This window comes from Silurus aristotelis, assembly GCF_946808225.1.
Source record: "Silurus aristotelis genome assembly, chromosome: 7".
In the NCBI taxonomy this organism is placed as follows: Eukaryota; Metazoa; Chordata; class Actinopteri; order Siluriformes; family Siluridae; genus Silurus; species Silurus aristotelis.
In genome coordinates, this window is record NC_139580.1 from 26,874,315 (window position 1) to 26,901,475 (window position 27,161).

Consider the following 27,161-nt stretch of genomic DNA (forward strand, 5'->3'; position numbering starts at 1 on the left):
CTTTCTTATCTGCTTAAATAATACATTTTTTAAAAATGAAACTTACATTACAATGAAAACATAGAAACAATCGCATTTACAGTACTATAGAGTTAAATACCTAATAATACTTCAATCTATAAGCACTACATCTTACATAATATCAGTGACTGCTAATGAGATACGTGAAGCTTCTCTCGTGTTTCCAAACTGGGCTGAAAAAAGTATATAATGCAGATGAGAGTCAGTTCCTGTACTTTACAGTGTTCACTTGCGAAACCCATCCCTGTGACAGCACCCCCCCCCCCGCCCCCCGACCTCCCCCAAAACAAACATTAAGCTAAATTAAAAATGAAAAACTCGTTTTTTTGCTGTTTCTTTTCCCGTGGTGGACAGTACTGAAGTAAATCTAATTCTTCATTGTACTTAAGAATCTTCTTTTTCTGTGCTTTACTAAAGCATTTCCATTTAGGGTTGAAGTCAAATATCTTACTTTGTACTCAACTTTTTACATTTTGCGAAATCTGTCTTTCTTTTTTATTTATGAGTGGAAAAAAACTGGTCGAGCACGCAGCAAGCCACCAATCGGTGTAGAGCGTGGGCTACGATTGCGTAGCGTTTTTGATTGCCGCTTGGTGAAATCTATTTAGCACGAACATACAGTTCAGCGTCAGTGCAACAGCAAGCACAACATTGTAAGAGTAATAAATGATGGAAAAAACTCCTGACTCGAACTCGCCACAAAACGAAATATGTAGTTGCAAAGACGTTTTCGGGCTCATGATCATTTAAATAGATATAAATCAACGTTTGACTAATTAATATCATTCTATTAATAGATTGGTGTGGTAAACGTAACAGGGTCTTTTCACATAAACTGAGTTGTTTAAGCAAAGAGTCTAAAAATACTATACTAGAACATCATATAGCCGTAATAAATCATTTGGATACTTACATGTTTTGCACTTTTACTCAAGGGAAAGTTTAATTGGAGCACTTTTACATTGATTGGAGTAATATATTACCTTCTGTATTTCTACTTTAACTCAAGTACATGGTTTGTGTACTTCATGCACCACTGCTCTTTTTATATATATTGAATGGCCTAGTATGGGAATCTCTGTTCTAAATGGTGGCATTTGGGGGGGAAAAAAAAAGCCAGCGGTGCTTTTCAGTATAGTATATTCAAAATAGCTGAAAGCCTAAAAAAATGAAATTATTTAAGAATGGGGCCTGTATGCATTGTCCTTCCTCTGAAGGTCATCGGTGCTGTTTCACACACCAGTCTATTTTATACCTTGTTGTTCAGTCGACCACATTGAAAACAAAACCTAACAAACCAGAAAAGTAATTTTCCATTTCATCTTATTTTGCCTGACAGACACCTACAGAATAGAACAGACAAAGATAATAAAAGAGGGCGTGTCCTCCAATTTTGAATTTGTTTTCGTCTGGTTTTGAGGCACAACAAGGACAACGTGCGGTGGCAAATGCTACAGATTGCCTGACAGCTGTGAGGGTCCTGTTACATTTTCCAGTGGGCTGTTTTAGGGATGGGCTCATCATAATCTAGTGCTGTGGACATCACTTATACACTTCTTAGCTATTGCACATGGGGGACACTTAGGTGTAATCTGCCAGTTTAATAAATATGACAGTATATGCCAAAAGAAATATAAAGCACTTTTCTTTTATGTTACTTCAGTCATTTAGTAGGAAAAGGCCTATATGGGGTTTAATATACACTACATAAACAATGGTTTGTGTGTCTATAATAACCTCCACTCTTCTGGGAAGATATCCACTTGATTTTGGAGTGTGCTTGTGGACATTTTATGCTCAATCAGCCACAAGGGTGTTAGTAAAGTCAGGTACTGATGTAGGTGAGGTGAGGTGGCCTGGGGTGCAGTCAGCATTCCAGTTCATCCCAAAGGTGTTCAATAGAGTTGAGGTCAATGCTCTAAAGCAGATCTTCCACTTCAAACCATGTAAAGCAGATCTTCATGGAGCTTGCGTGGTGCAATGTCATGCTACCGCATCCAAAGACATTCTTTACACTCGTGTCCCTCCAAAATAGTGGGAACATTTTAAAGAAAAACCAAATATGGCTGGAGAAGACAGGTGTCCCAGTACTTTTTTTTCATACAGTATATCTTAATTGTAATAACTTCCTTAAAAGTTTGCTTGTGATCTAGGAGATCTGAGTGATGTATAGTGATTTATAGAGAAAAACTCCTTGAGGGCATTCGCAAAGTTTTTAACTCCTAATGAGTGTGTTACTGAACATAACACAATTATTATAGCTTGCAAGTGAATTCCCATGTATAATATACTGTAGTACAGATAGGATACAGTTTTACACAAAAACACACCAAAAACTCCAACCACGTTGTAGTAGCGTTTTTTGTAGTCATTTCTGGCCCTGAAAAAGCTCATTTGAGCGATGACTGATGTCACTCGAGGATGTCAAAACCTCAGAATCCGTTCCAGAAAGCAAACACTCGCGCTCTATTAGCAACCAAATCTTTACTTACTTTCATGACAATACACGAGCTTAACAACACAAGAGTATGCAATCAAAGGAGCGCACACGCTTCTATAATGATCCGTGTAGGTACGGGTGAGACGCACTATCCATATAGGAACAAAAATGTATGTTGACATGCAGGAGCAGACCAGCAGATGGACAGTTAGTAGAACCAGAAAGTTCAGTTTGCGCAAGAAGAAGAAAAAAAAAGGGCTAAAGAACAAGTACTAAAGAGAGAAAGAGAGCGAGAGCTGAGAACAGGCCCTGATTAGACGGCTCAGATTCCAAACCTGAAGCGCTCTTTCTCACGCCTGCCAGAGCAAAGGCTCACAAAGAATGAACGAATCAAGGAAGCCGAAAAAAAAAGAAAGCGAGAGAGAGCGAGAGAGCGAGAGAGAAATGCAAGAAAAGCCAGAAGTTTTGCAGTAAGTCATTACACCCAGCAATACATAATGCTAGAAATAAGTGGCATGTTCTGGCTTGTGCAGACAAGAAAAGCTATCACAATCTGTTTTCAGCTACAAACCATTCTTCAAGTTACTTTACCACTACAATTTAATTGTATTTAAATTAATTAAATTAATAGCGCTGGAAAAAAAATTTATTTAAAGAAATCAATAGATCTAAAATAGGTTTGAATGGAATAGGTTCCATAGGTTTGATCCCTAATTGGAGAGCCAGTAGTGATGATGGCGAGAAAAAACCCCAGACCCTCTTTTCCAGTTCTTTTGCAGTTACCCTATTTATACAACCGAGCGGTTGAGGATTAAGGGCCTTGTTTAAGGGTCCAGCAGTTGCATCTAGGTGGTGAAAGGATCTAAACCCACAACCTTCCAACACCTTAGCTTTAACATCCCTGAGGGAATATGGGAAAGAAGACCTTGATCCTTATCTGACACCAAATATACGTTGATTCCATTGCTAGATTGAAAGCTAGTGCGTGTATATAGAAACGTTTGGAAACACCTAGTCTTCTATGGTATTTTGAGAAGCATGCATGTAAAAAAAACACAAAGGAACTGGACTTTAAATGACTGGACAGATGTATCCAAGTTTGACATTTTTGTCTCTAACAGAAGAACTTATGTAAGTCGAAGAACAGGAGAGAAGATTTTAACAGACTACCTCACCCACACAATCAAACATGGAGGTGCAAGCTTAATGGTTTGCGGTTTTCGTCTCTAGCAGGGAACGTTGGAGAATTATTCCGGGTTTAAGGAAATTCTGAGCCAACATGGCTACCATTCCATACTTCGACACCATGCAACTGGAACCGACATCACCATACAACTAGACAACTAGAAACGTACATTCAAGCTCTGTCATAGAGCAAACAGTTGACGAGTGTAATATATCATGGAATGGGCTGCCCAGTCACTCTACCTAATTTCTATTGAGCTTCTTTGGGATGAACTTTTAGGGTTCCCTGGTGGTCTAGTGATTAGGATGCGGCGCTCTCACCACTGCGGTTCAATCCCCGGTCAGGTAACCAACTCCAGCCATTCTTAGTGCCAGTCCCAAGCCCGGATAAATGGGGAGGGTTGCGTTAGGAAGGGCATCCAGTGTAAAAACATGTGCCAAATCAAACATGCGGATGATCCGCTGTGGCGACCCCTAACGGGAGAAACCGAAAGAACGATTCTTTGGGATGAACCTTTACAGTACCTAGTTTGTTGCGTATAAACCAAAAGAACATGCAAGTGTCTTTCAAAAACGATAAAAGCCTGGGTGTTTCCATTTCCAGGCAATTTACATTTTATATCCAGTATCGCATATATTGCAATTAACTGACCAAACAAGAAGACAGATGCACTAACGTGAGTAAAGTGCAAAAAAACAATAGAAACCTGTCTTCTGCATGCACCATGAAAGCTATAAACAAAAAGGCAGGTTCTTTCAGGAGATTTTCTCAGCCGGACCCCACATGATCAAACATATCAGTCTGCTTCATGCTTCATGTCCGGGGCTGCTTTAACAACCGTGCTCTGTTTACACTACTTCGCTTCACCTCATCGGGAATGACAGAGGTGGAACCTGTGCAACTCTTCGGCATCGTTGATTACTCCAACAACCGAAGCAACCATTTTTTGTCATTTTTACAAACAAACTATTAAATGAATAAATAAACCCAAACAAAAGAAATAAATAAAAAAGTGTATTAGGATTAATCACTATATATATCTATTTATGTCTGTCAAACAGCAAATATCTGTAAAAGACCCGCAACTTCGAAACCCGGCCAATGTAACAAAGTCACAAATACCACCAGATTATACATTCAATTTGCATCGTGTCATAAATGACATGACCATGATTTCCTTAGGATTTGCTATATGTAAATTCAATAATTTAAATAATAATTTTGGGCATTTGAGCAAAGAGTCAAAGGCCCACCAGGGGCAGTTTGGTGGTGCTGGGGCTTCAACTCTGACCTACAGATCAGTAACCCAGAACCTTAACCACTTAGCTCCCACTTTCCCATCCAAAATTCCCCAGTATTGTCTAATGTCTAATTAGCAGTATTAAAGAGATTGTGTTCAAATGACCCTTCAATGCATCTCATCTGAAATAATGCACAGCCATGAAGTTTTCGCACGGACCTGTGAAACATGTGCCAGCTCGAGCGCACAAAGAAATTCTGAAATTCATGTCAACATCTCAAACATTCTCCTTTTTATTCACCTTTTAGATCAGTAATATAACCAGTAATAAAACATTGATGTATTAAACCAGAAACGAACGCAAAATTGAAGCGACTCCGCTGTGCGAAAGTTTACACAACAGAACGTTTTGCTCGAGTGCACCGAGTACGTCTGGAATTAATCGAGCATCTCCAGGGTTCTTCTCCAAACACAGCGTTTCATATTAACTACCTCTAAAAAGCAAAATCAATTGGTCTGAGATGTGACCTGTGTGCCATTGTGGGTAAAAGCAAACCTGATGTTATTGGTTGAGAACTTGGAGAAATTAATAATAATAAAAAAAATTTAAAAAATCAGTTTGGTACTTAAACACTCAAGGAACTAGGATTGAGGTAAATTAATAATCGGTGGTTTAATTCATGGTTAAAGTCTCAGCATATCCGACGCTTTACGTCAGATTTTTTAATCGTTATCCGATATAAGATGTAGGATAGAGTTGACCTGAGTACCATCAATTAAGTTTTGATCCTATAATCCTCTCACGCCCGAAAAAGCTGAAAAAAAGGAGCAGGAGCATAATATGCATAATATATGCATATTATGCATATGCATATTATGCATATATTTATGCATAACATGCATTAGATAAACTAATGGTTAATAACCCTGATGTTTGCATCTGCACACACAATATTCGTCATTTATCTGACTTGCATTTTCCTTGTGCAGTCTATCCGCTGACTACCGAGAGCAGATCTGTGTTCTTGGACTCTCCTCCGTAAAAAACATCTTGGTCTCTTTGGTTTAGTTTAAACTTTTTTTTCTTTAATAATAAATCAAATGTATTTCCACACTATGGAAGTGACACCAAGGAGATGTTGATGTCTGATAAGATAATCGAGGGAAAGAACGAAGGTGCTGGAGAAGCAATGGCAGGAACGCCGTCTTTGGTGGGGGTTATGTAATGAGGTTTTTGAGAGTGGTCTGATTTGGTATTGTGGGATCAAGTAGAAAGAAGAAAGACAGACGTACATGAAGAAACTAAACGAAAAGACAAGTTGACAGCTTTTCTAATGTATCGAGATGATGTAGGAGATCTAGGAGAATGACAGAAGTGTGCCTTCTGAAGTTTTTCAAGGAGGCACCATCAAGAACCATTCTTGGGGCTGGTCAAGTTGGAGTTTTGACAGTCTGGTTAGAAGAGGAGTGAGTATGTTAGTAGACAGCTTTAGACACTGCAGGCCGACGCCTACTTTTTTTTTTACTACAGCATTGTAAATAAACCACAGAGTGCGCAGGTCTACAGGAAAGACATGGTCTACCTGGAGGCGCCGTGCGTCCACGTTGCGAAAGTTCTCCGCAGGCTTGAGGAGGAGAAGACCAGGGATCGGCACTGGAGACAAAGCGTGGGGAACGATCGTGCGTCTCCTTCCACGCGTCCTTGTTTGTCCGCCGCTGTCAAAGTCTCCGCTCCTGCTCCTGCTCCTGCTTCCCCCCCCCCCCCGCCGCCGTCCGCCGAGTGCCCCGACCAAACACTCCCGGAAGTCGCGTCACCAAACAGGAGCTCGCGCCGTAGCCGTGGAAACGATCAAGCACGCACCGCCCACCCCAAATCCCCGCCCCAGACACACCTACGGTTTGGGCCAATGGGAATGCGAGCTAAAGCGCGAGCACGTGACGCCCCCCCCCCCTCATCCCTCAGAGGAGAGCCGAGCTCCGAGTTTCAACACCATTCATATATTTCAACTAATTTTTTTATTTATATATCACAATTACCATTGTAGATATAAAGCGGTTATAACGTTTTATAAAAAAGTTGCATCATTTCGTGCCTATAAATTTGTTCCTTATCAGTGTAAGTTTATTCCTGAGTGACACACCAGTGACTTACTGGGATATCCAGTGTATTCAAATAAAAAAATTATTAAAAATTATTAGAATAATAGTTATTTCAGGTTTACTGGGACGTTGATGGAAATTAAATTGGAAAGTCAGAATTATTGGCGCAAAAGTTAATTCAGTTATACTGGGACATCGGTGAATTATGGTTTACTGGGACATTAGTAAATTCACGTATACTGGTTGATTCAGGTATACTGGGACATCGGTGAATTATGGTTTACTGGGACATTAGTAAATTCACGTATACTGGTTGATTCAGGTATACTGGGACATCTATGAATTGGGGTATACTGGGACATCTGTGATTTATGGTTTACTGGGACACTATTAAATTCACGTATACTGGTTGATTCAGGTATACTGGGACATCGGTCAATTATGGTTTACTGGGACATTAGTAAATTTACATATACTGGTTGATTCAGCTATACTGTGACATCTATGAATTGGGGTATACTGGGACATCAGTGAATTATAGTTTAGTGGGACATTAGTAAATTTACGTATACTGGGAAAGTGGTGAATTCTTTTATACTGGGACATCTGTGACTTCAGATGGACTGGGATATCTTTGAATTTGGGGAACTGGGACATTGGTGTATTTAGGTATACTGGGACATCGGTGATGTCAGGTTTATCGGCGCATAAGTTCATACAGATATACTGGGACATCTGTGACTTCAGATGTACTGGGACATTAGTGAATTCATGTATACTGGGACATTGGTGTATTAAGGTATACTGGGACACCGGTGATGTTAGGTCTATGGGCGCATAAGTTAATTTAGATATACTGGGACATCGGTGAATTTAGGAATATAGGTGCAAAAGTTATTTGGGTATAACAGGGAATCGGTGAAGTGACATAAATTGGCGCAACAGTTAATTCAGGTATACTGGAACATCAGTGAATTCTGGTATAATGGGATATTAAAGTCAAGAATATTGGGACATCTGTGAATACAGGTATCATGGGACATCCGTGAATTTAGGTATTCTGGGACATTATTGTATTAAATTATAATGAGACGTCAGTAAAATTTTAATCTACACAGGCATCAGTATATTCAGGTATATCGAGGTTACATGGTCACCATCTAAAATTGTTTTATTGTTCAGAAATGTGCCATTACCAAAGTATTACAGATATTTCTGTTGAATCTACAGTGTGTATAAGATGTAATACTGCAACAGATGACTATAACATTAACTATGCATAAGTGTAATTTCAATCATGTACAGGTGCTCATACTGTGATTGAATCGTTTTTTAAGACAGTTAAATACATTGGAGCAGTCAAAATTTGAGGAGTGAAAGAATATAATCAATGTAAGAATAAATGCATGAAAGTAGTTAACTGATGCAATGATCAAGTTTTTATGAAACAAACATATTGTATCAGAAATTCACTGTTTTTATCTACACATACATTCATGTTGGGTCCGCAAAAAGCAAAGTTAGTGTAGGGAATGTCAAGAAAAAAACATCCTAAGCTGCTACAATTAAGAAACCAAGTGATGAAGCAGGCTTTAAAGGAATTCCTTGGTCACCCTTACCATATGGTGAGATTTTGCTAATTGCAGTATCAGTGCTCATGCTACAAATATAAAATGAGTTGAAAATAATTTTTTTAATAACATTTGGATGTGAACAACCAGAATCTGATTTATAATGTGGGCATTGGGAATCAGTAGACTCACCAACAGCTGGCGCTGTCTGTACTTGCAGCTAAAGTATACCTACACTACCTACAGCAACCTTAATAGTAGACAACAGCCCCAAAGTCCTAAACGAACATAAATATATTTTTTTTCATAGTATTAAATAAATAAATAAAAGGTTGTTTCATGCTTTGTGCAGGCAAAGATCACTAGATGGACAATGGTGTAGACATGCTTGTTCTCCATATCCTGGGTGGGGTAAAGGACTCAAGGGGCCATAAGCAGCTGGTTTGTTCATGGCCCTGTTCTCAGCTCATGATGGGTTGAAGCCCTTTGGCTCACTGCCTCTGCTTGAGCTACTCCTGACTTGAAGTGAAGCAGAGCCTTTGCCAGTTTCCCTGGGGGGTCTGAACATGAGGACATCAGGACTGTTTTGCAATATACCCAGAAATCTGTTCTCCTCCTCAGTGCCTGTGTATCTCGGCCCATCTCCCCAGGGCAGCATGCTTCAAAAACGGCATGCTTTAAAAAACGTCTGGATGATTTCATGACACACAGAGTGAACCTCATGAGCTTCTGCATATGGCTTTTGCAATAAAAGAATAGTGATTTCAGTAACTATTTCAAAAGAAGTAGTTAATCACTGCTTACTCAACTGTAGGATTTCCAATTTATAATACTCCATGTCACTGCTAACACTACATGAATGGAAATTTGTGCATTGATAAATCACAGATAAGAAAAACTGACAAATATGGAGGCATAGAAATGGGGTATGCAGCATATACAGTGCATAGTGGCGTCAAACATGTAATGTATTTATTCTTGTATTTAACCCTCTTCATTTGGGAGAGATAAATTCATATCTCTCCCATCTTCAAATAGATAGATAAATAAATAAATAAATAAATAAATAAATAAATAAATAAATAAATAAATAAATAGATAGATAGATAGATAGATAGATAGATAGATAGACAGACAGACAGACAGACAGACAGACAGACAGACAGACAGACAGACAGACAGACAGACAGACAGTGGATAGATAGATAGATAGATAGATAGATAGATAGATAGATAGATAGATAGATAGATAGATAGATAGATAGATAGATAGATAGATAGACAGACAGACAGACAGACAGAAAATAGATGGACAGACAGACAATAGATGGACGGCCTGACGGACAGACGGACAGACAGACAGACAGACAGACAGACAGACAGACAGACAGACAGACAGACAGTTAGATAGATAGATAGATAGATAGATAGATAGATAGATAGATAGATAGATAGATAGATAGATAGATAGATAGATAGATAGATAGATAGATAGATAGATAGATAGATAGATAGATAGATAGATAGATGTACAGCATACACACTCACCTGCTACATTCTTTGGTACATTTCTACTCTTGGTTTAATTCATACAGTTCTCCCCTTCAGACATCCATGTGGTAATGGTGGAAGCCTCAATGCATTAAAACACACTGGTCAACACTGTACAGCTCCTCAGTATACATTCGAAGTAAAAGACGGCATTTGTACATTTCAATTTGTACATCTGTATTTTGTAAAGGACCATTACTGCGATCAACATTCACAAAATACTATTGCTATCACCAACACAGAGTTCTACTGTACTATTGCATCATCGTTTGCTTTATAAAACTGTTAATAGCAGTTAAATCGAAAAATCTGGCATCGAATAATTACACATTTTTTATAACAGCCAAGGAAACAGGAAATAAACGCATGAGAAAAGTGTCAAATGTTCCACGTTGCCGAGGTCAAATCATTTGTGGATTTTTTTTTTGTTTTTACAGGAATTCACACATCACTTGCTTCTTACTTCTTATTAATGAGCATAATCATTTCTGAATTGTATTAACTGTCAAAGAAAAATCAGGTTTTGGCAGTAGTACAGACACAAACATCTGTTCTCAGCATCACAGAGAAGTTAAAATGTATTAGCGAGACGTAGATCGAACTGGAAATGAGTAAAAAAAATGCCTAGAATGCAATGTTTTTACAGTAAGACACGGTGTTCTGGGTGAAGCAGCTCGAAAATGTGCAGTAGAGCCACGTTGTCAGATTAGTTTCAAGTTTTATTTGTCATAAATACAGATGTCTATGACAGTTTGTACAATGAGATTCTTAAGTTGACTCCAGGCAAACTACAACGACGCTAAATATTCAACATTAAACACTATAAAAACCGTATGAAGAAAAATAAAAGTAATAATGAGTCAAAATAAAGTTATAATTATTTCATTTTTTTATAATTATAAGTGGGTGCAGAAGTGTTTGTATATATGAAAAGAATTATATGAATGTTTACATATCTGACATATTAGCATGAGGACATTTTATAAAAATATGGAAGACATATGATAACAAGAATGTATATATCAGGTGTGCGAAAATACGTAAAGTTAAGTAGTGTGAACATGCAATTGTACTGAGTTCAAGTGTGTTAAACCGTACAAATAGGTATGTAATGTAACAGAGTCAGTTGGCAGGTGTAGTTTGCAGTGACACTGTATTACAGTTCGTTGATGATTCTGATAGCCTGAGGGTAAAAACTATTCTTCAGCCTATTGGTTCGGTAATGAATACTCCGGTACCGCCTGCCTGACAGCAGTTTGTTGATCAGGTTGTGTGCTGAGTGACTGGGATCAGCTGTGATTTTGTGCTTTCCTCAAACACGGTGTGTGCTAGATGACCTGATTCAATAACCATTTTGTCGAAATACAGTAAAGCACTTAGAAATTATGATTAAAACGGTGAAAGTGAATTTAATGTTAAGAGTGGCCAGACTGGTTTGAGCTGAACAATGAATGGGATCGGCTACAATAGCAAAATAGCAAACAGCAAAACATTCACAGGGTTTTCACTCCTGTTAACCAAGAATAGGATTCTGATGCTACCGTGAACGCAGGTTGACCAAAACTAATAGGGCCTATTTTTGACTCCTGAAACTGAGCCAAAGTGGGTGCTTTTACAGAAATGTTACTGTCCTTCATCTAAACAGAATTTCCTCATACTGTCTTAGCTGCATGTCTTAGATTGTAGCAAACAGCAGGTGGGACCATTTCTCATTACTGTACTGATCAGGCAATGCTCTTAGAATTTTTGTTACGTTCTGAAGATGAGATCTTCACAAGTCATTTATTCAGACCTCCTCCAACAGCAATAAAATACTGTAGCAAAACACCCAGAATTAAAACAACTGCAATTCGATAAAATGCTAAAACTTCAAGCTGATGCTAATAAATAATTACACATTGTTTTATATTTAAAGTTCCTCTTCTGGAAGATGGGCTGCACACATATGCGTAAAAAAACACAATGGCTTGAATTTGACAAAAATTTCTGCTGTATTTCTGCTTCCCCACAGGTTGTCTTAGACAAGGTTTGACACCTCACATGTCCCAAATCAAGGCTTGCCGAACTTGTATTTATACACCATGTGCTTATCAGGTCTATTTCACTTAATGTCAGTCTTCCGTGACCCTTTTATCCGGATCTTGAGAAAGATGATTTTCCCGATACTATTATATGCGGCTGGATAAATGTTGTATTCTCTTGATATAAAACGCCCTTTTTTTGTGAAGGAAATAATAGACTTTAACATGAGAACGTCTGTGTGAAAAATAATCAGAAATATAGTTACAAAAAAATTATTTTGCATGAACTATTAAACAGCAAAAAGCATCTTTCCTAATCTGCTTGCAAGCACATTCAATAATTCACAACATGCAGTAAACTGTATTTATAACCGCTTAATAAAAGTATAAACGTGGCTGGTGTGCCTTGAGTGCAGTTTCGCTGATAGTGGTGTCTCGCATGTCCCCAAATCCTTCAAACAGGTCTCAATTGGGTTGAGATTGGGGGAATGTAAAGACCATAGCATACTTTTTCTCCTCATCAAACCATTCAGCGATCCTCAGTGCACTGTCTTTGAGAGCCATCTTGGAATATAGCATTCACAACGGGAAAATCATTTTCCAAAATGAGGATTTAGAAACTGTACAGCATTTAAAAAAACCTCTGGACCCAATTCTTCAGAACTGCAATGTTTCACTTGGTGTTTTTCACACATATGTGTAAACTGTGATTTCAGAATCAGTCAGAATCAGAATCCTTTATTGATCCACTATAGGAAATTGTTGGATTGAAGTTGCTCACAGTCAAGTTAAAGTAAAGATTAAAGTCAAATAATAAAAAAAATAGAGTGTAAATAAATGGTAATATATTGAAAGATATATTTATTAATTGATTTAATTATATATTTAAATTTTACATATTTTGCGTTATATATTATGTGAAGTGAGTATATTAGTTATAAATATATTAAGTAATATATTGAGGGAAATGAAATTTGTAGCAGCAGTGACAGAGATGTATAATTATTATTATTATTATTATTGCACTGAAATTATTGCACATAGATGCCCAAGATATTAACATTACATAAATCTGGCATTAAAATCTATAACTATAACTATATAATCCATATTATCTATATTGGAGACCAGCTGTTTAACACTCAGAGGGAGGAGTTATATAGTGTGATTATTTATTTTTGCATAAATGTGCTTTCTAGGGCACAACTAAAGATGTATGCACTTGCATCTATAATATGTAGCCTCATAGTCATAATATTCTGTGTCAACCAATGAACAGGTATTTTTTTTTCCTTAGATATCTCACAAATGCACAGACCATCAAATGTGTGCTTTCATCCTCAATTTTCAACCCTGTTAGCCGTCTTTCTCATCGAGCTAAATTCGGATGTCACTTTCATCACTGATACTATTAAACACATCCAGCTGAGGTGACTTTTCTCCCCACTGAAGCTCCTGCTATCACTGGGCTACATTATGAACGTGCTTCCAAAGTCGCTTAGATCTTTTCCTCTTGTCATCTGAACCAAAAATTAAAAAAACAAAGATCATCTGGGCTTGCTCAGAGCATGGTTCATGGTTTAATTGTTTCCTGAGATACAACAGTCTGGAAACATTTGATGTGTATGTTTCTTCACACAATAATTTTTCTTATATGGTAACTCTTCTTAAAAGAAACAACAAAAGACACAGTCATTCACTCTTGCATTTAAAAAAATGATGTGTATGGTACAGTTTATAATCGACAAAACACTGTAAAGTGCTACACAACGTACATCAAACGAGGCTGATGGAGGCTGAATGACGCCCCCTGCTGGTGATGAAGTGTTGAATCGCTGCCCTTCAGGGAAGGCAGTAGGTTGTATAGTTATCTCCTGATGGGGCAAAATATCTACCCAGAAACCACACAACCTACTACCTCATCCTGTACGAACACCAAAATCTACCCATAGGGCAAATGGGGGGCAGCCTGGATGATCCAAAAGCCTTTATAAACCTTCTGGGTGCTTTATCATGTGCATTTATATAGAAAACATCATTAGGTTTAAATTGCTATGGACTGCATAAAAACAATATTTAAACAATATATAAAACAAAAAAATATATAATTGTATCAAAACAATAAAAGCATTGCAAAATCCAATACAAGCAGGTATAAATATATATTGTAACTAATTTTCTGGACAGTACCCAATCATATTCTAAAACTATTTATCTATCAGGCAAGATGATGGCAAGTCACAGAAAAAAAAAACCCACAGACATATAATCAAGAATTCATGAACTTGACATACTTATTGCTAGACATAACATGGAAAGGATGCACTAAACAGCATGCCATAGCCATTAGCAGTCACTCCTCATCAACACCATAACGATGATATTATAGCCACTTCAGGAAAGACAGTAAGTTGTATAGTTATCTCACAGCAAGGGTATGGCCCTAAAACTATACAACCTACTACCTCACCCCAAAGGACAGTTTAACGCAAGATAGATTGGTCCGCAGGTCCAGATCGGGCTGGAAACGAGGTTTTACGAAAGCGCACAACGAGACCAACGGAATTACAAATATATGAATAAAACGATAAATTTAAGTTTTACTCACGTAAACATACAATACCTAGATCGAACAAGATCGTATTCCTGTCAGATGATTTCCTGCTTGTCTGGTGGTACTTCTTTCCAGTGTGTCTTAACATTTCTCGCCTCCATCTGTAGCACGGGAAAAAAAAAAAGAAAGAAAAAAAAAACAGGACTCATTAAATTCATTAGTTGATCTAGGTCCATGTTCATAAAGTTAATGAAACGTTTCTTATTGGCAGAATTGCAGTCTCTTCTGTTGCTATGCAATGCAACAACCAATTGCAAATCTGCTCAGTCACATGACAGAGCGACGCTTCACTGGTGGTTCACAATAAGACTGCAGTCTTTTAAACTGGAAAGCACATCCTTGCGTTTTTTTCCTTCTTTAAAATGAAAACATGAAAACCTTGCTTAGAAAAATGCGAAAGAGCTTTTATTCGATTTGCGTTCGCAAGAATTTCCACAGTAGGTAGTAGAATTGGACAGTGATCCAAAGTTCAACTGGTGCACAATAGGAGTAGTTTTTTTGTTTTAGCATTTAAAATCTAAGAACAAAGAATAAAATCATGCTTTAGCAATGTGTGAATTCTCACCGGCATCGCGTTATTGAATTTGCGCCGTCGCTTGCCTCCTACACCGTGAAACCGAGTGTAGACGCGACACGAGAAAATGCCATGTGTCCCAAAACGATATTGTTTCGATGCATGGTATTAAAAAAAGAACCATTTCTCAAAAGGGTGTACAAAAAAAGTTCGAAAGAGCTAGAATTCTCGAAAGAACCAGCAATATAATTTGTATTTACTAGGTACTATGTTTAAAATAAAAGTGTGAAGGATATCTCCGCAGGGTGTGAACAGGAGAAATCCATGCAGTCATATGAGCAGACCTAAGGGCTAAATAAGGAGCCCAAGGTTCCTATGGCCCCAGGTTAACAGGCAACAGGCTTAAAACAACTATTTATACATGCTTAAAGCTCCTATTACACATATGTGCAGCCAGCCTGGATGAATAGACGTTGCGGTGGACTGAGACAGACGCCGTGACCTCCCGTTTACCTCTGCAGTTGATACAGCACATTTAATGTAACTAATGACTCGAACATACCAACACAGAGACACACTGTAATGCATATGCTCAAGGACACGAGCAGAAACTGACTGACGCATACATAAATGCATAAACGTAATCCTATCATTAAATAAAATGGATAAGGCGACATATTTGCCATTGGCTCCAGGATTATTGGCACCCTCGCAATGAAATATTGCATAGAATTTTACACATTAATTAAACACACCCCTACATATTTCCCTTCAGCGTTCCGAATCACTTCAGCAGTAGTCCAAGACTTCCTGTTTCCCTGTGGTATAAACATGAGATGACACAGAAGCCTGAATTCCTTAGGCACTCGTCAACAGGGAATCAGGCAATAGCCACGTGCCTTGAAATGCCCCTAAAATGCATAATTACGTTGATTACGCTGCGGTTAAAAATTAACCAAGCTGTAAGGATATAGCTGAAGAAGTACACATGAGAATGGGGCAACTATTTGAACTATATCACAGCTTAAGACTTAAGGATTTTGAGACTTTAATGCTCTAATATAATAACAAGTCGAATTTAACATAGAAATGCTAAAATGATCAAAATAATAAAAAACAAGGTTTCTATGTTGCCATCACAGTCCCCTGGCCGAAATCACAACGAAAATGTATATGGTAAGGACCTAGAACTGGGAAGAATCTGAAGAGATTCTCCAATCAATTGAAGGGTTACAGAAATATGTCATGTCATGTTGTTAAATTTATGGTTGAACAACCTACAAAATACAGATGTAGCAATATCTGTGGCGCAAAAATTTTAATATTTTGCGTTGGGATTTATTTGGGAATGTGTTAATGAATGAATGAATTTAGATATATACTTTTTGGTGCAAAATTAAGCAAATTAACTTCAATAGATGGACCAAAAATTAAATAATAGACAGAATCGCAGCTTGGCGATACCGGGGCTTGAACCCCAGACCTTCTATATATAAATTTATTGTAACAAAACAAAATTTTTTAAAACGTGATTAACGCAGCGTGCATTTCCGTTTAAGCGTTTTTTATTAAAGGTATAAATAAATAGATATAAAAGAGGTGAAATTAAAACCTTCAACGCGACACATAGAATGACGTCCTTTCTTTACTCAGATATATAAAAAAAAATAATACTCCACCAGAAAAACAGTTTTTAATCACTAAACATTTGTTTTACTGATGCGCCAAGTCTCAAATCAGCACCAAAGTCCGCCATGATGCACACATCCGGCAATTAAAAGCGTCCAGCGTTTTTGTTTGGTGTCCTGATGATTTAAGTAATTGAAAACACCATAATTACTTTAAAACATTTACAAGAATATTTTGTCTTTATGCTCTATGTTGAGTTTGGTTTCACTAATAGTAAACATATATTTGCATAAAGCATCAATATTATATTCCATGCCCATATTGATTAGAGTATTAAAAACTTGAAAAGTATTCATTTAAGGTACATTTTGAAAGATCCACAGACCTGAAATATATATTACTGAGCTGTGAAATATATATATATATATATATATATATATATATGTTGTCCTTTATAAATCATCTCAATTAGGCTAGCATTATTCGTTATCATTTTGTTTTTTGGTAATACAACATTTGCGTTGAAAAGCTGAAAGAAATTTGAGCATACCACGGTCCTTGGTGTACTTTGCGCAGAGACAAATTCTCCTAGCTTCCGTGAATATTATGACGTAATTATGGAGCAAATGGACGCCATGCGGAGGCTTCACTCGCTGTGTCATGCACATGGCAGCCTGGTGCATCCGCAGACAAACAGTCTACCTGACAAAGCCTGTGATTGAAGCAGATGAAGGCCAAAACATAAGCACAGAGAGAACTCAAGCTGAAAAGCACACAACATTGTTTTTGCACATGTCCTTTTCACTAAACGTATGCCGCGATTCTATCTGTGGGCATGCAAGGGTGCACGGGGTTAAGAAGCAATTCATATCAACGTATCAAAGACGTTTTATTTCACCCTTTATATTTTCGATCATGCTGTCGAAATACGCTTCGAATACACAAAGAATAGGGCGACCTGAATAATATTCTCACATCAGCAAGAGCCTGCTGGAGATTTAAATGAAACCAGAAACAATAGGGACAAATACGGTATATTAATTGTGAAGAAAATGTAATTTAATTTGACTGGGAAAATAATACTGCTGCAGACACAGGTGGTGGTCTGCTGAGAGCAACTCCAGGCACCAATGAGCGCTCTGGATTAGACTTCTCAAAAAATAAAAAATTCTGCCGCACACTCCAGATCCGATAATAATCACCAAAGGTGCATGGAAGATCATGTCATAATATACAATACAAAATTGGGCTCATTGACTCAATAATCTGTCATATATTAGGACCCATTGTTCTCTCACAGTTGAAATTTCCATGGCTGGATCTGGGGATCCAGGTTTGTGCTTTCCCTTGCTAAATTGGCTAGAATTTCAAGAGTAAACATTTGGTAACAATAAATAAAATTGCACCTCAGTGACAGGTCGAAATAAAGTCATTAGGCGTTCCTCCGCTAATCGCTTCTGAAGCAGTCACCTCTGTTCACACAGGAGACCAGCTGCATCCTGTTATGAGTTAAGTTAGTTAAGACTTGCCAGCTTCCAAGGACCAAATCCGAGTTCTTATTCACAAATTTCAATCCAGGAGAAGCCGTGATACGTTCTCCCCAAACGTGTTGGGTGTATGGTGTTTATTACAGGCTACATGTCCTCGTGTAAGACTTTTTTATTTTTTCCCACAAAATATAATAACTATAAAAACCTGTCCAAAGCGAAGTGTGTCGAAGCAGCTTTCTTCTGATGCAAACGATTTACAGTGAGTGACTGAGATGATCTATCAGGCTGACACATTCTCAAACCACATGCCTTAACTATGCCCCTCTGCCATTGGAAGACAGAAATGCATCTGTTGCTAGGCTATTAATAGAGCACTATTCAAATACTTTTGACTGTTTCAAAGCTTGGCAGCAAAAAAAAACGGAGGATTTCGAACCTGGTGCGCTAGCAACGGAGACTATCTCTAGGCTGTTCTCCTCCGAGCTAAGAAATAACAAGATATTGAAAAAAAAATTAAATAAAATACATAAAAATGGCACCAACACATTTTAAGCTTCCTGAATTTTGTTTTGCATTTCAGGTTTGCTTGAAAAATTTCCCCCCTATATCTTCATGCATCCCAGTGTGACGCCTCATGCCGTGCAGAGATGCCATCTGCTCCTCGGAACTCTACCCGGGCACAGGTCCATGGCAGAAGGACACTCTAGAGGTCCTGTGAGCTCGCTTTGGTAGTATAGGAGGCGGTGTGGAAATGTGTGCGTAGTGGGCACTTATGTAATGTGGGTTATAGTTCATACACACAATATGGAGGATAATATGGGCCAAAATGGGGGAAAGCTGCAGCTACTTTTTAACTCATTTTTGCCTGCACAAATGGTTCTCGACTAAAATTCAAGATAAGTAATGATAAATCGTAATAAGTGCTGAAATAGTGAAATGTGTCTGCTCATTTCAAGTACATCTTTAGCTGCCTTTCTCTCGACGCAGATATTAAAGGTGTCTTTAAGATGTTCTCACCATCTGGCTGATTAACCTAATGCCTGGCATGCGCAGAATTCCAGAGCAGATATTATACAGCAGTGATGGGGTTGCAAAGACACAGCCTTAGTGCCTATGCACAAGCAGGTTGTATTTCTAGCCAAGCATCTTGGGGGGAGAAGGGTGGGACAAAGGGCAGGCTAGACACGTTGTGAGGGTTTCAGAAGTACTGCATACCCTTGCCAGTACTTCGGCACAAGTGGAAAACAACAGTTTATGGCACTGGTCCAAACCTTGGAAGGTGGAGACAAAAAAAAAAAAAAAAAAAAAAAGGAGAGAGAGAGAGTCCAGGACACTGCAAAGCTGCTTGTTCACATGCAAGTCAATCAAGTAAAAAAAAGCCTGCCTAATAGGAAAATGCTAATTTTCTTCACTCCATCATCTGCCAACCCTGTCTAGTCCTTCATTCCCAGTCTCTCAAAATGCAGCACTTTTATATACTTTTGCACAACGCTGCCTGATGTTCACGATGTTCACCAAAAACTTTTTTTTTCCCCAAATAGCTTTAAGCATTGAAACGTGAGAGGAAAAGAATCTGTTTTATTTCTATTTATGTTATTTTTCTAGTGAAACTACAACTACATTACTAAGAAAACACCTTTTTTTTTGCAATTGACCATTCAGGATGTTTGAATAGATGTAGTCTTCAATGGCTAAAGGAAAAAACAATGGGGGGTTAATTATAACCAATTTCTCTAAAATGTACCAAATCTGGATACAGAAGAATAGCAATAAGCTCTTGTGCATGATCAAACACTCGACTGGTGATTCTGTACTGAAGTATAGTAACGTTTTGGATTGGGGGTATTTAGAAAAAGACTTCCTATGCTCCAGATAGAGATTTTTATGGCCCTTTAATGGAAATAACAGGTTTCCATGATGGAAAAAAATACTTTTTTTTAATATTATATTATATTATCATTTAATGATACAATGCACTTCTTGGCCAGCGATATTATATATTGCCTAGACTTAATATTTGGCTTATTTAACATATATAAACCTATTCTTATCCTGTCACAATTATCTACATGATTTACAGCTGTAATCATGATGTTTGTACATATTAGAATAAAAAAAATTTATCTCAAAGGATCATAAAAATAAAAAAAACCCACTATCTATCTATCTATCTATCTATCTATCTATCTATCTATCTATCTATCTATCTATCTATCTATCTATCTATCTATCCATCTATCTATCTATCTATCTATCTATCTATCTATCTATCTATCTATCTATATATATATATATTCATTATGTGCCACCTTTCCTGATTGGAAAATGTGTATTTCCTGCACATTCTATATTATTTTGTGTTTCACTGAGAAAGCTCATTTACAAGATATATCATATTTTTGCAAGGAAAATACTATCAAAAGTGTCAATCATTCCAAGCATGATGTGCTGTGAAGTCATATACAGAGAATTTCATTGGTTGTAAAAAAAAAAAAAAAGCATATGCAGAAAAAAGTTTGAAAGGATTAAATACCACTTTTTCTGTGTTTTTTTTTTCATAATAAGTTTGTTTAAAATTGTGCTGTGAATAAAACGCCCCTAAAAGCAGGCTGAAAAGCAGGTAGTCTTTCTGTGGTCGTAAAAAACATCGCAGTTTGTCAATTTCGCTGCCTGAACAAACCCGATTCTTCGCTTTATTGTATTAGGAATTAGTAAGAATTTCACGATTCTGCTGCATTTCATTGAAAGCTGAAACGATCCAAAAACGGCATTATATAACCCAGTCTATGTGTATTTAAGCATTGAGGTTAATATGTATTTTTCCAGTTTAGAAACCAAAAAGTATAAAGTAAAGAGTCCTCAGTAATATGAAAAAAAACCAAAAGGTTAAACTGTAAATGCGAACATCCGTCAGACATTTCATTACGTTTTCACGTTGTAGTTTTTATACAAAAAGAATATAAAAAATTCAAATAAGTGGCTCATATGCCGCTCACCTGTGCAGGAAACCTGGTCCAAATGTGTGAACAGCTTCAGATCATGCTTCAGGTAACCCTGAAAACAACAAATCAAAAACAGGCCTCAGTCTCAACTCCTGTAATCTAAAACAAACAGCTGACACACATACTATAACAGTTCATTCTATAATATCATATATTATAATCCATATCGTCTCTGAAATGATTCCTGATCTTTAATCTTATTATCCTTTATTTAAACCGGCTGTTGTGCAGATTAATTCACACTCCTGTGCACCTGAGAGCGACTGATTAGTCTTGGTTTAATATTATTCACTACGTCGTTCTCAACAAATTTGTTGATTCTAACAAATACACACACACGCGCGCGTGCGTTCACCCACGTAGAAACGAAATCAAAACCTCTGCAATTAAACATGCAAACTTTGCACAGGACGTGGGCTTCAAAACAGATTGCACTGAATATTTTATGCAAAAACGTGTGAAATTGACCTACAACCAGATAGAAGTACATGTGATGTTTTCAGTGCTGGAGTTTTAAATATAATTAGGTTTGCATTATTATTGGAATAAATCTCTTTCGGTGTGAAAGAAGGATCGGGTGTGTGAGAGAGAGAAAAAGAGAGAACGAATGGGCATGATTCTGAGAGAAAACGAGAAGTACACGAATCCTATATTGCACACGGCCCAGGAATACACTCCATATTTATTATTATTTTTTTTTTACCAATTGTCGGCTTTATAAGGACCTCGAATATAATGAGAAATTTGCCTATGTTTTTCAGAAGTAGGGTTTTGCAACTTGAATCGACTGCTTTTAAAAAAAAAAAAAAAGAAAAAAAAAAAAAGAAATGCCAATTTTGCCATGTCATTTAAAAAAAAAAAATCAAAAACTTGGAAAGTGTCTGGGCGCGTTTGCAATCGAAACGGCGATATTTGCCTCGTCAGCGAAAACGTGCGCACTTGTTAACGAATAGGACGCGAAGCAAACCCGCTTAAACTAACGTTTGCACTTAAAATCAAAATGGCGGCGCTACTTTTCACCAAGGCTTCGAGCCTTTTCTGCTCAGGAATAAGGCCCTGTTCCTGCAGCTTGCTGAGCATCCAGGAGATACGTCAGTCACGTTGAATTAACAGAGCTTCATACACAAATATACATGATGTGTGGCTCTGAGTGACTTCGTTGGTGGCAGTGCGCGGATTCGGAGGAAGTCAAGTTTTAGGGTCGCTTCCCCTTTCGGTCCTCTCCCTTTTTTCTTTCTCAAACAGATGCACACACACACACACACACACACACACACACACACACACACACACACACACACACACACACACACACACACACACACACACACACACACACACACATGCACAAACATACACCTTGAATATTTAGCAAGATAAGCAGACCGAGGAGGTGCGATCTATTTAATCATGTCTATTACTGCCATGGCCATCGAGAAAATCTCTCTTTCTGACCATATTCCAGTGAGAAATAAAAGTAAACAACAGCAAAGACTCCTACTCAAAGGCATTCATGAATGTTGTATAGATAGTAAGATAAACACCTTCAAATTTCCATATGTACATATAATGCTTGTTAATAATGGATTTTCGAATCTAATTTCTTTTGGGTGTTCACATAAAATCTACGAAAGAACTGCAAAAAACTGTAAATTGCTGATTTTATATATATATATATATATATATATATATATATATATATATATATATATATATATATATATATATATATATATATATATATATATATATATATATAAATAACTTAAATATAGTAAAAAAAAAAAAATAGGATATAAAATATATTTAAATTGAAATAAGAGAATGTTTGTTACATCTCAAAGTCTGGAAATTGCATTGTGATACACGACAGGCTAATTCTCCAATTCTCCTGAAGAAAATATTTGTGGGGAGCAGAATCCATTTTAAATTAATTATGCCGCCATTTTGGACAAAATAATACTGCAAAAAAAAGCACGAATTGGCTGAATTTTTCAAGGCCTCAATAAACATCTGAATATTTCGCTTAATGCACAATACAAACCAGAAGATTAAGCAGAACAATATCACGTGAAAAAAAAAGGTCCAATTAAAAAGAAAAAAAAAACGCACAGAAAATGCTCACGCATCATTATTGCTGTAAAAAAAAAAAAGGATAAAACATAATTGCGATGAAAATTCGAAAATTTACATTCTACGGCCAAAATAAGGATTAATAATGCTAAGTAAATTTTTTGGAACACGTACACCTGTCATACTAGGAAGACGGACAAATATTCGAAAGATGTCGAAAGATTTTTCTGCAAAATCTAAATGCACAGACTAACAGAAGATACAATTTCACACTCTCAGTCACACACATACACACACCCCGATCTCAAACCAAAAAAAAAAAAGTCGCAACGGAACTTACAGAAATCTAACCCTCAAGGTTTTAAAAGTGTTTCGGATACTCAGGTACAAATTCCTACAGGCCTCATAAAAAAATTTTTTTCCCCCTGGCCAATATCTTCTTCACTGTGGAGATATAGAGATGACAGAGACGCTCAGAATCTGAAAGGAGAGCTCTAGCTAAGTGTTTCCCCGTTCTGTCCTCTCTCCACAGCAGCCTGGAGATCCAGGCTAACCCCCTGCACTGCAATATGCCTCGGCCGGGGCCTGGAGCTTCTTCGGCTCGGTTAAGCGGCCTCGGCAACAATAGGAGGCCACGTGGGTGTCTGGGAGGCGTGTATGAAGCCCGTCTGCAGACTAGAGCCTGGTCCGAATGAATGGAGCATGTTAGAAAACACACAATTAGCATGTCCGCTGAATGCAAATCAGCATGCAGTGCCTGCCTTCGCCTTGGCTGGGCCTGGGGAACATTTAACAGGCTGGAAAAGGTCCTCCCCTCCTCCTCCTTCCGTTTTCCTTCTTTCCTCCTTTCCCTCCCCTCTTGGCGTCGCTCACTTGTTCCTTTCTCGCTTCCCTCTCGGGCTTCTGAACCATCAGCACGACAAGCTCCTGGAAGTACTGTTCTCGATCCATGCATGTGTTTTCCAGCGAACAGGATTTAGCTTTTTAGTTCTGGGAGAGATCGTGCACGAAGAATCCACCACAGTGGAGAAGCCACGTTCCCCTCCGTGCTCCCTCTCACGTGTCTGTGTATTTTCACATGAAAAAAGAAAATCTCTGCTCTGCTTTTTGGTCCGGTGGCCCGAATTTACCTTCTTTTTTTTTTTGGTTCGGGCGTTTGTGAGCGACTGGCGTCTGTCCCAGGCACAGCTCCCGTACACCACTTGCCCTGTCAGAATTGAAAAAGAGAGACGGAGAGGAAGGGGAAAGGGAATGAAAGAATGAGACAGAGGAAGTTGGCACTGAGGCAGGACCCAAAATGTGTACCTGGCAAAGCACCCGGGGCCTCATGGAGCCCAGCCCTGTACATAGAAAAATAAAGTGGAAGATACAGACCTACCTACTGTATAGATCTCTGTCCAAAACGATTCCATGCTCCAAGTCACTATAAAAAAAAAAAAAACTAACAAAAAAAAAGGCTACAACTGAGAAGACTCATCACGAAGCTTAAAACGAAGAAACCAAACCGAAACGAAATAAACTCCAGGGTTGGAAAAAAAAAACCTGGTGCTTGAAACCTCAAGCAATGCGCTGGAGAGTGTGACTTGTTGGCAGGGTTTGGTTCGGCTGCAGTGTAGCGGCTGTAGACAGAGGGTTAAATCCTATTAGGAGAGCAGAAGCCCTCCCTTTCTGGCTAGGCCCACTGGTGGGGAGGCCCTTGCAGGCAGAAAAAGCAGCTGAAAGGTTTTCTTTTCTTTTTTTCTTTTTTTTGCCTTTCTTTCTTTCTTTCTTTCCCTTCCCTTCTTCCCTGCCATGCTTTTCCAGTTTCAGCTCCAAAAATCTCCCCATGTCTTAAAGAGAGGAGTGAGAGGAGGAAATGAGGGGAGCATAGGAAAGAGAGCCAGAGAAAAAGTGAACGGAAGAGTGAGTGAGAAAAAGAGGGGGAGAGAGAGAGAGAGAGAGAGAGAGAGAGAGAGAGAGAGAGAGAGAGAGAGAGAGAGAGAGAGAGAGAGAGAGCTGACTAATGTTGAAATATGAGACTCAGTGGGGTGAGCCTCTTTCTCATCATACGCCCCACATGGTTTTGCACTTGAGAGGGCGGGAAAGAGAGAGCGAGAGCACGAGTGGGAGGGAAGAAAAGCAGCAAATCCAGGGTGGTAGGAGTAAAAGAGATAGAGAAAGCGGGAGAGAGGGAGGGAGGGAGAGAGGGAGCGAGTGTGACATACAATCCACTCCTCCCCCAGTGTACAGACCCTGCATGCACTCACGCACCGGTTTCTGGATTTCTGAGATCGCATATCGTTTGACGAGATTCAAAATATATTATAATAATGAAAATTGTAAAAGAAATCTGTGCTCCTTCGACGCCGGCCATTCAGTACGATATTCACTGAAATGATTTTCTTTATTCGGTCTCTCTTTCGTGAACTCTCGAATTTTCCTTCGAGACGAAGAAAAAGTAACTTGAACGTCCTGGGAATTGGCAGAAATTAAACTGGAGATGGAATAGCTAGTCTCCACCCCTGCTGTACTGATTTCCTCATATGCCCTCCCTCACAACATTTTTTTTCTCCCCCTTTCTTGTTTAGTCCCCTATGCCTCCATCCATCTACCCCACCTACTCAAATCCCACCCTGCCTCAATCATAAAAAAAAATAAATAAAAAAAACAAGCCAAGAAAATGAAGAACTAGAACCGCACCTTATGAGAGCGCCGAGAGGAACAGTCTTGGATATTTATGCTTTATCTGCATATTTCTTCACGCTTCGTCGTTGTCAGTTGTGCTACCACGGCATTTTTTCCTCATCTTCCGGCCCCTCCTTCATTCACCCTAACTGCCAATTACCATTTTCCATTTGCGGTCCTGCAACGTACCGCAGATAAACACATAAATAAACAAGTAAATAAATAAAGCGATTCAGGGTGGAAAAAAGCAGGAAGAAAAAAAAAAAGGAACTTCCTGCCTCTTTATAAGTCTCACACCAAAACCTGGACTGGACTTGGTGCATGAAGTTTTCCCCCCTCCCATCACACTAGCTCTCGGGTCTCCTGAGGAAAAAGCCAGTGAACGGTAAAACACTTGATCTGCGTCTAATGGATTCATTTTTAGTTGTCGTTCAACATGCTTTTTTTCTTCCCTCTTTCACGATCGAGATCCTGCAAGCCTGAATTGGATAGAGACTAATGAAAAGGTGGGGGAAAACCCTTTTCTGTCTTTCCTGCAGTAGCTTGGTGGCTTTTTCGATGCATTCTAACATGGCTGCTACTTTCATTTTATGTGGTACAGTTTAAGACCTGGCTCACCCTTTGGCTTTTTCGAATGACTTTGTTTCAAAGGGCTGCTTCGTGTCTGTCCACACACACACACACACACACACACACACACACACACACACACACATGCACACAGACTCCCAATTCAGCACTGCCACATACTCCAAAGGCAGTGTCGGAAGACCTGATTTAATCGCTGCTACAAAACAGAAGAGTACGAGCGAGCAGGTTGCAGCCTTCCGCGGACAATTGTCCGTTCTAGATCGCACGAGAACCGATCCACTGACTGCTTGTCCATCAGTCAGACCAGGAAATTCGCCTTTTTTAAGGGGTTCTCTCGACGTCACATCTCGCCACAGCTTCGAACCAATCCGCAACACCCATTTCTAGAGCTCCGATAAAACATGCGTAGCTATATTTCATTCTTTTCACTACAAACCGAAAGGATCGCACGAGT

General features: G+C 38.4%; 1 protein-coding gene and 1 long non-coding RNA gene across 10 annotated transcripts in view; both read right to left on the minus strand.

Annotated features, from left to right (window-relative positions):
- pparab (peroxisome proliferator-activated receptor alpha b) overlaps positions 1–6,746 on the minus strand; it is a 32,731-nt gene extending 25,985 nt beyond the window's left edge. The window contains exons 1-2 of one of the 6 annotated variants that reach the window (XM_083546424.1): positions 6,471–6,695; positions 6,181–6,339 (exon numbers count right to left, since the gene is read on the minus strand). The gene's annotated coding sequence lies outside the window, so the exon portion shown is untranslated. Of the gene's footprint in view, positions 1–6,180; positions 6,340–6,470 lie in introns of all 6 variants that reach the window. The other 5 variants (XM_083546425.1, XM_083546423.1, XM_083546421.1 and 2 more) reach the window with 5 other exon arrangements.
- A 4,236-nt stretch (positions 6,747–10,982) lies between these two features.
- LOC310728743 lies at positions 10,983–26,011 on the minus strand. Of its 4 annotated transcripts, XR_014534313.1 has the most exons (6): positions 24,831–26,011; positions 23,793–24,659; positions 21,374–21,431; positions 17,438–17,599; positions 14,739–14,845; positions 10,983–13,650 (listed from the first exon to the last, which is right to left on the minus strand). It is a non-coding gene; the product is annotated as an uncharacterized lncRNA (long non-coding RNA). The 4 variants fall into 4 exon arrangements; XR_014534311.1 differs by lacking the exon at positions 17,438–17,599 and having other exon boundaries at positions 24,835–26,011; XR_014534312.1 differs by lacking the exon at positions 17,438–17,599.
- Between the last annotated feature and the right edge of the window lie 1,150 nt (positions 26,012–27,161).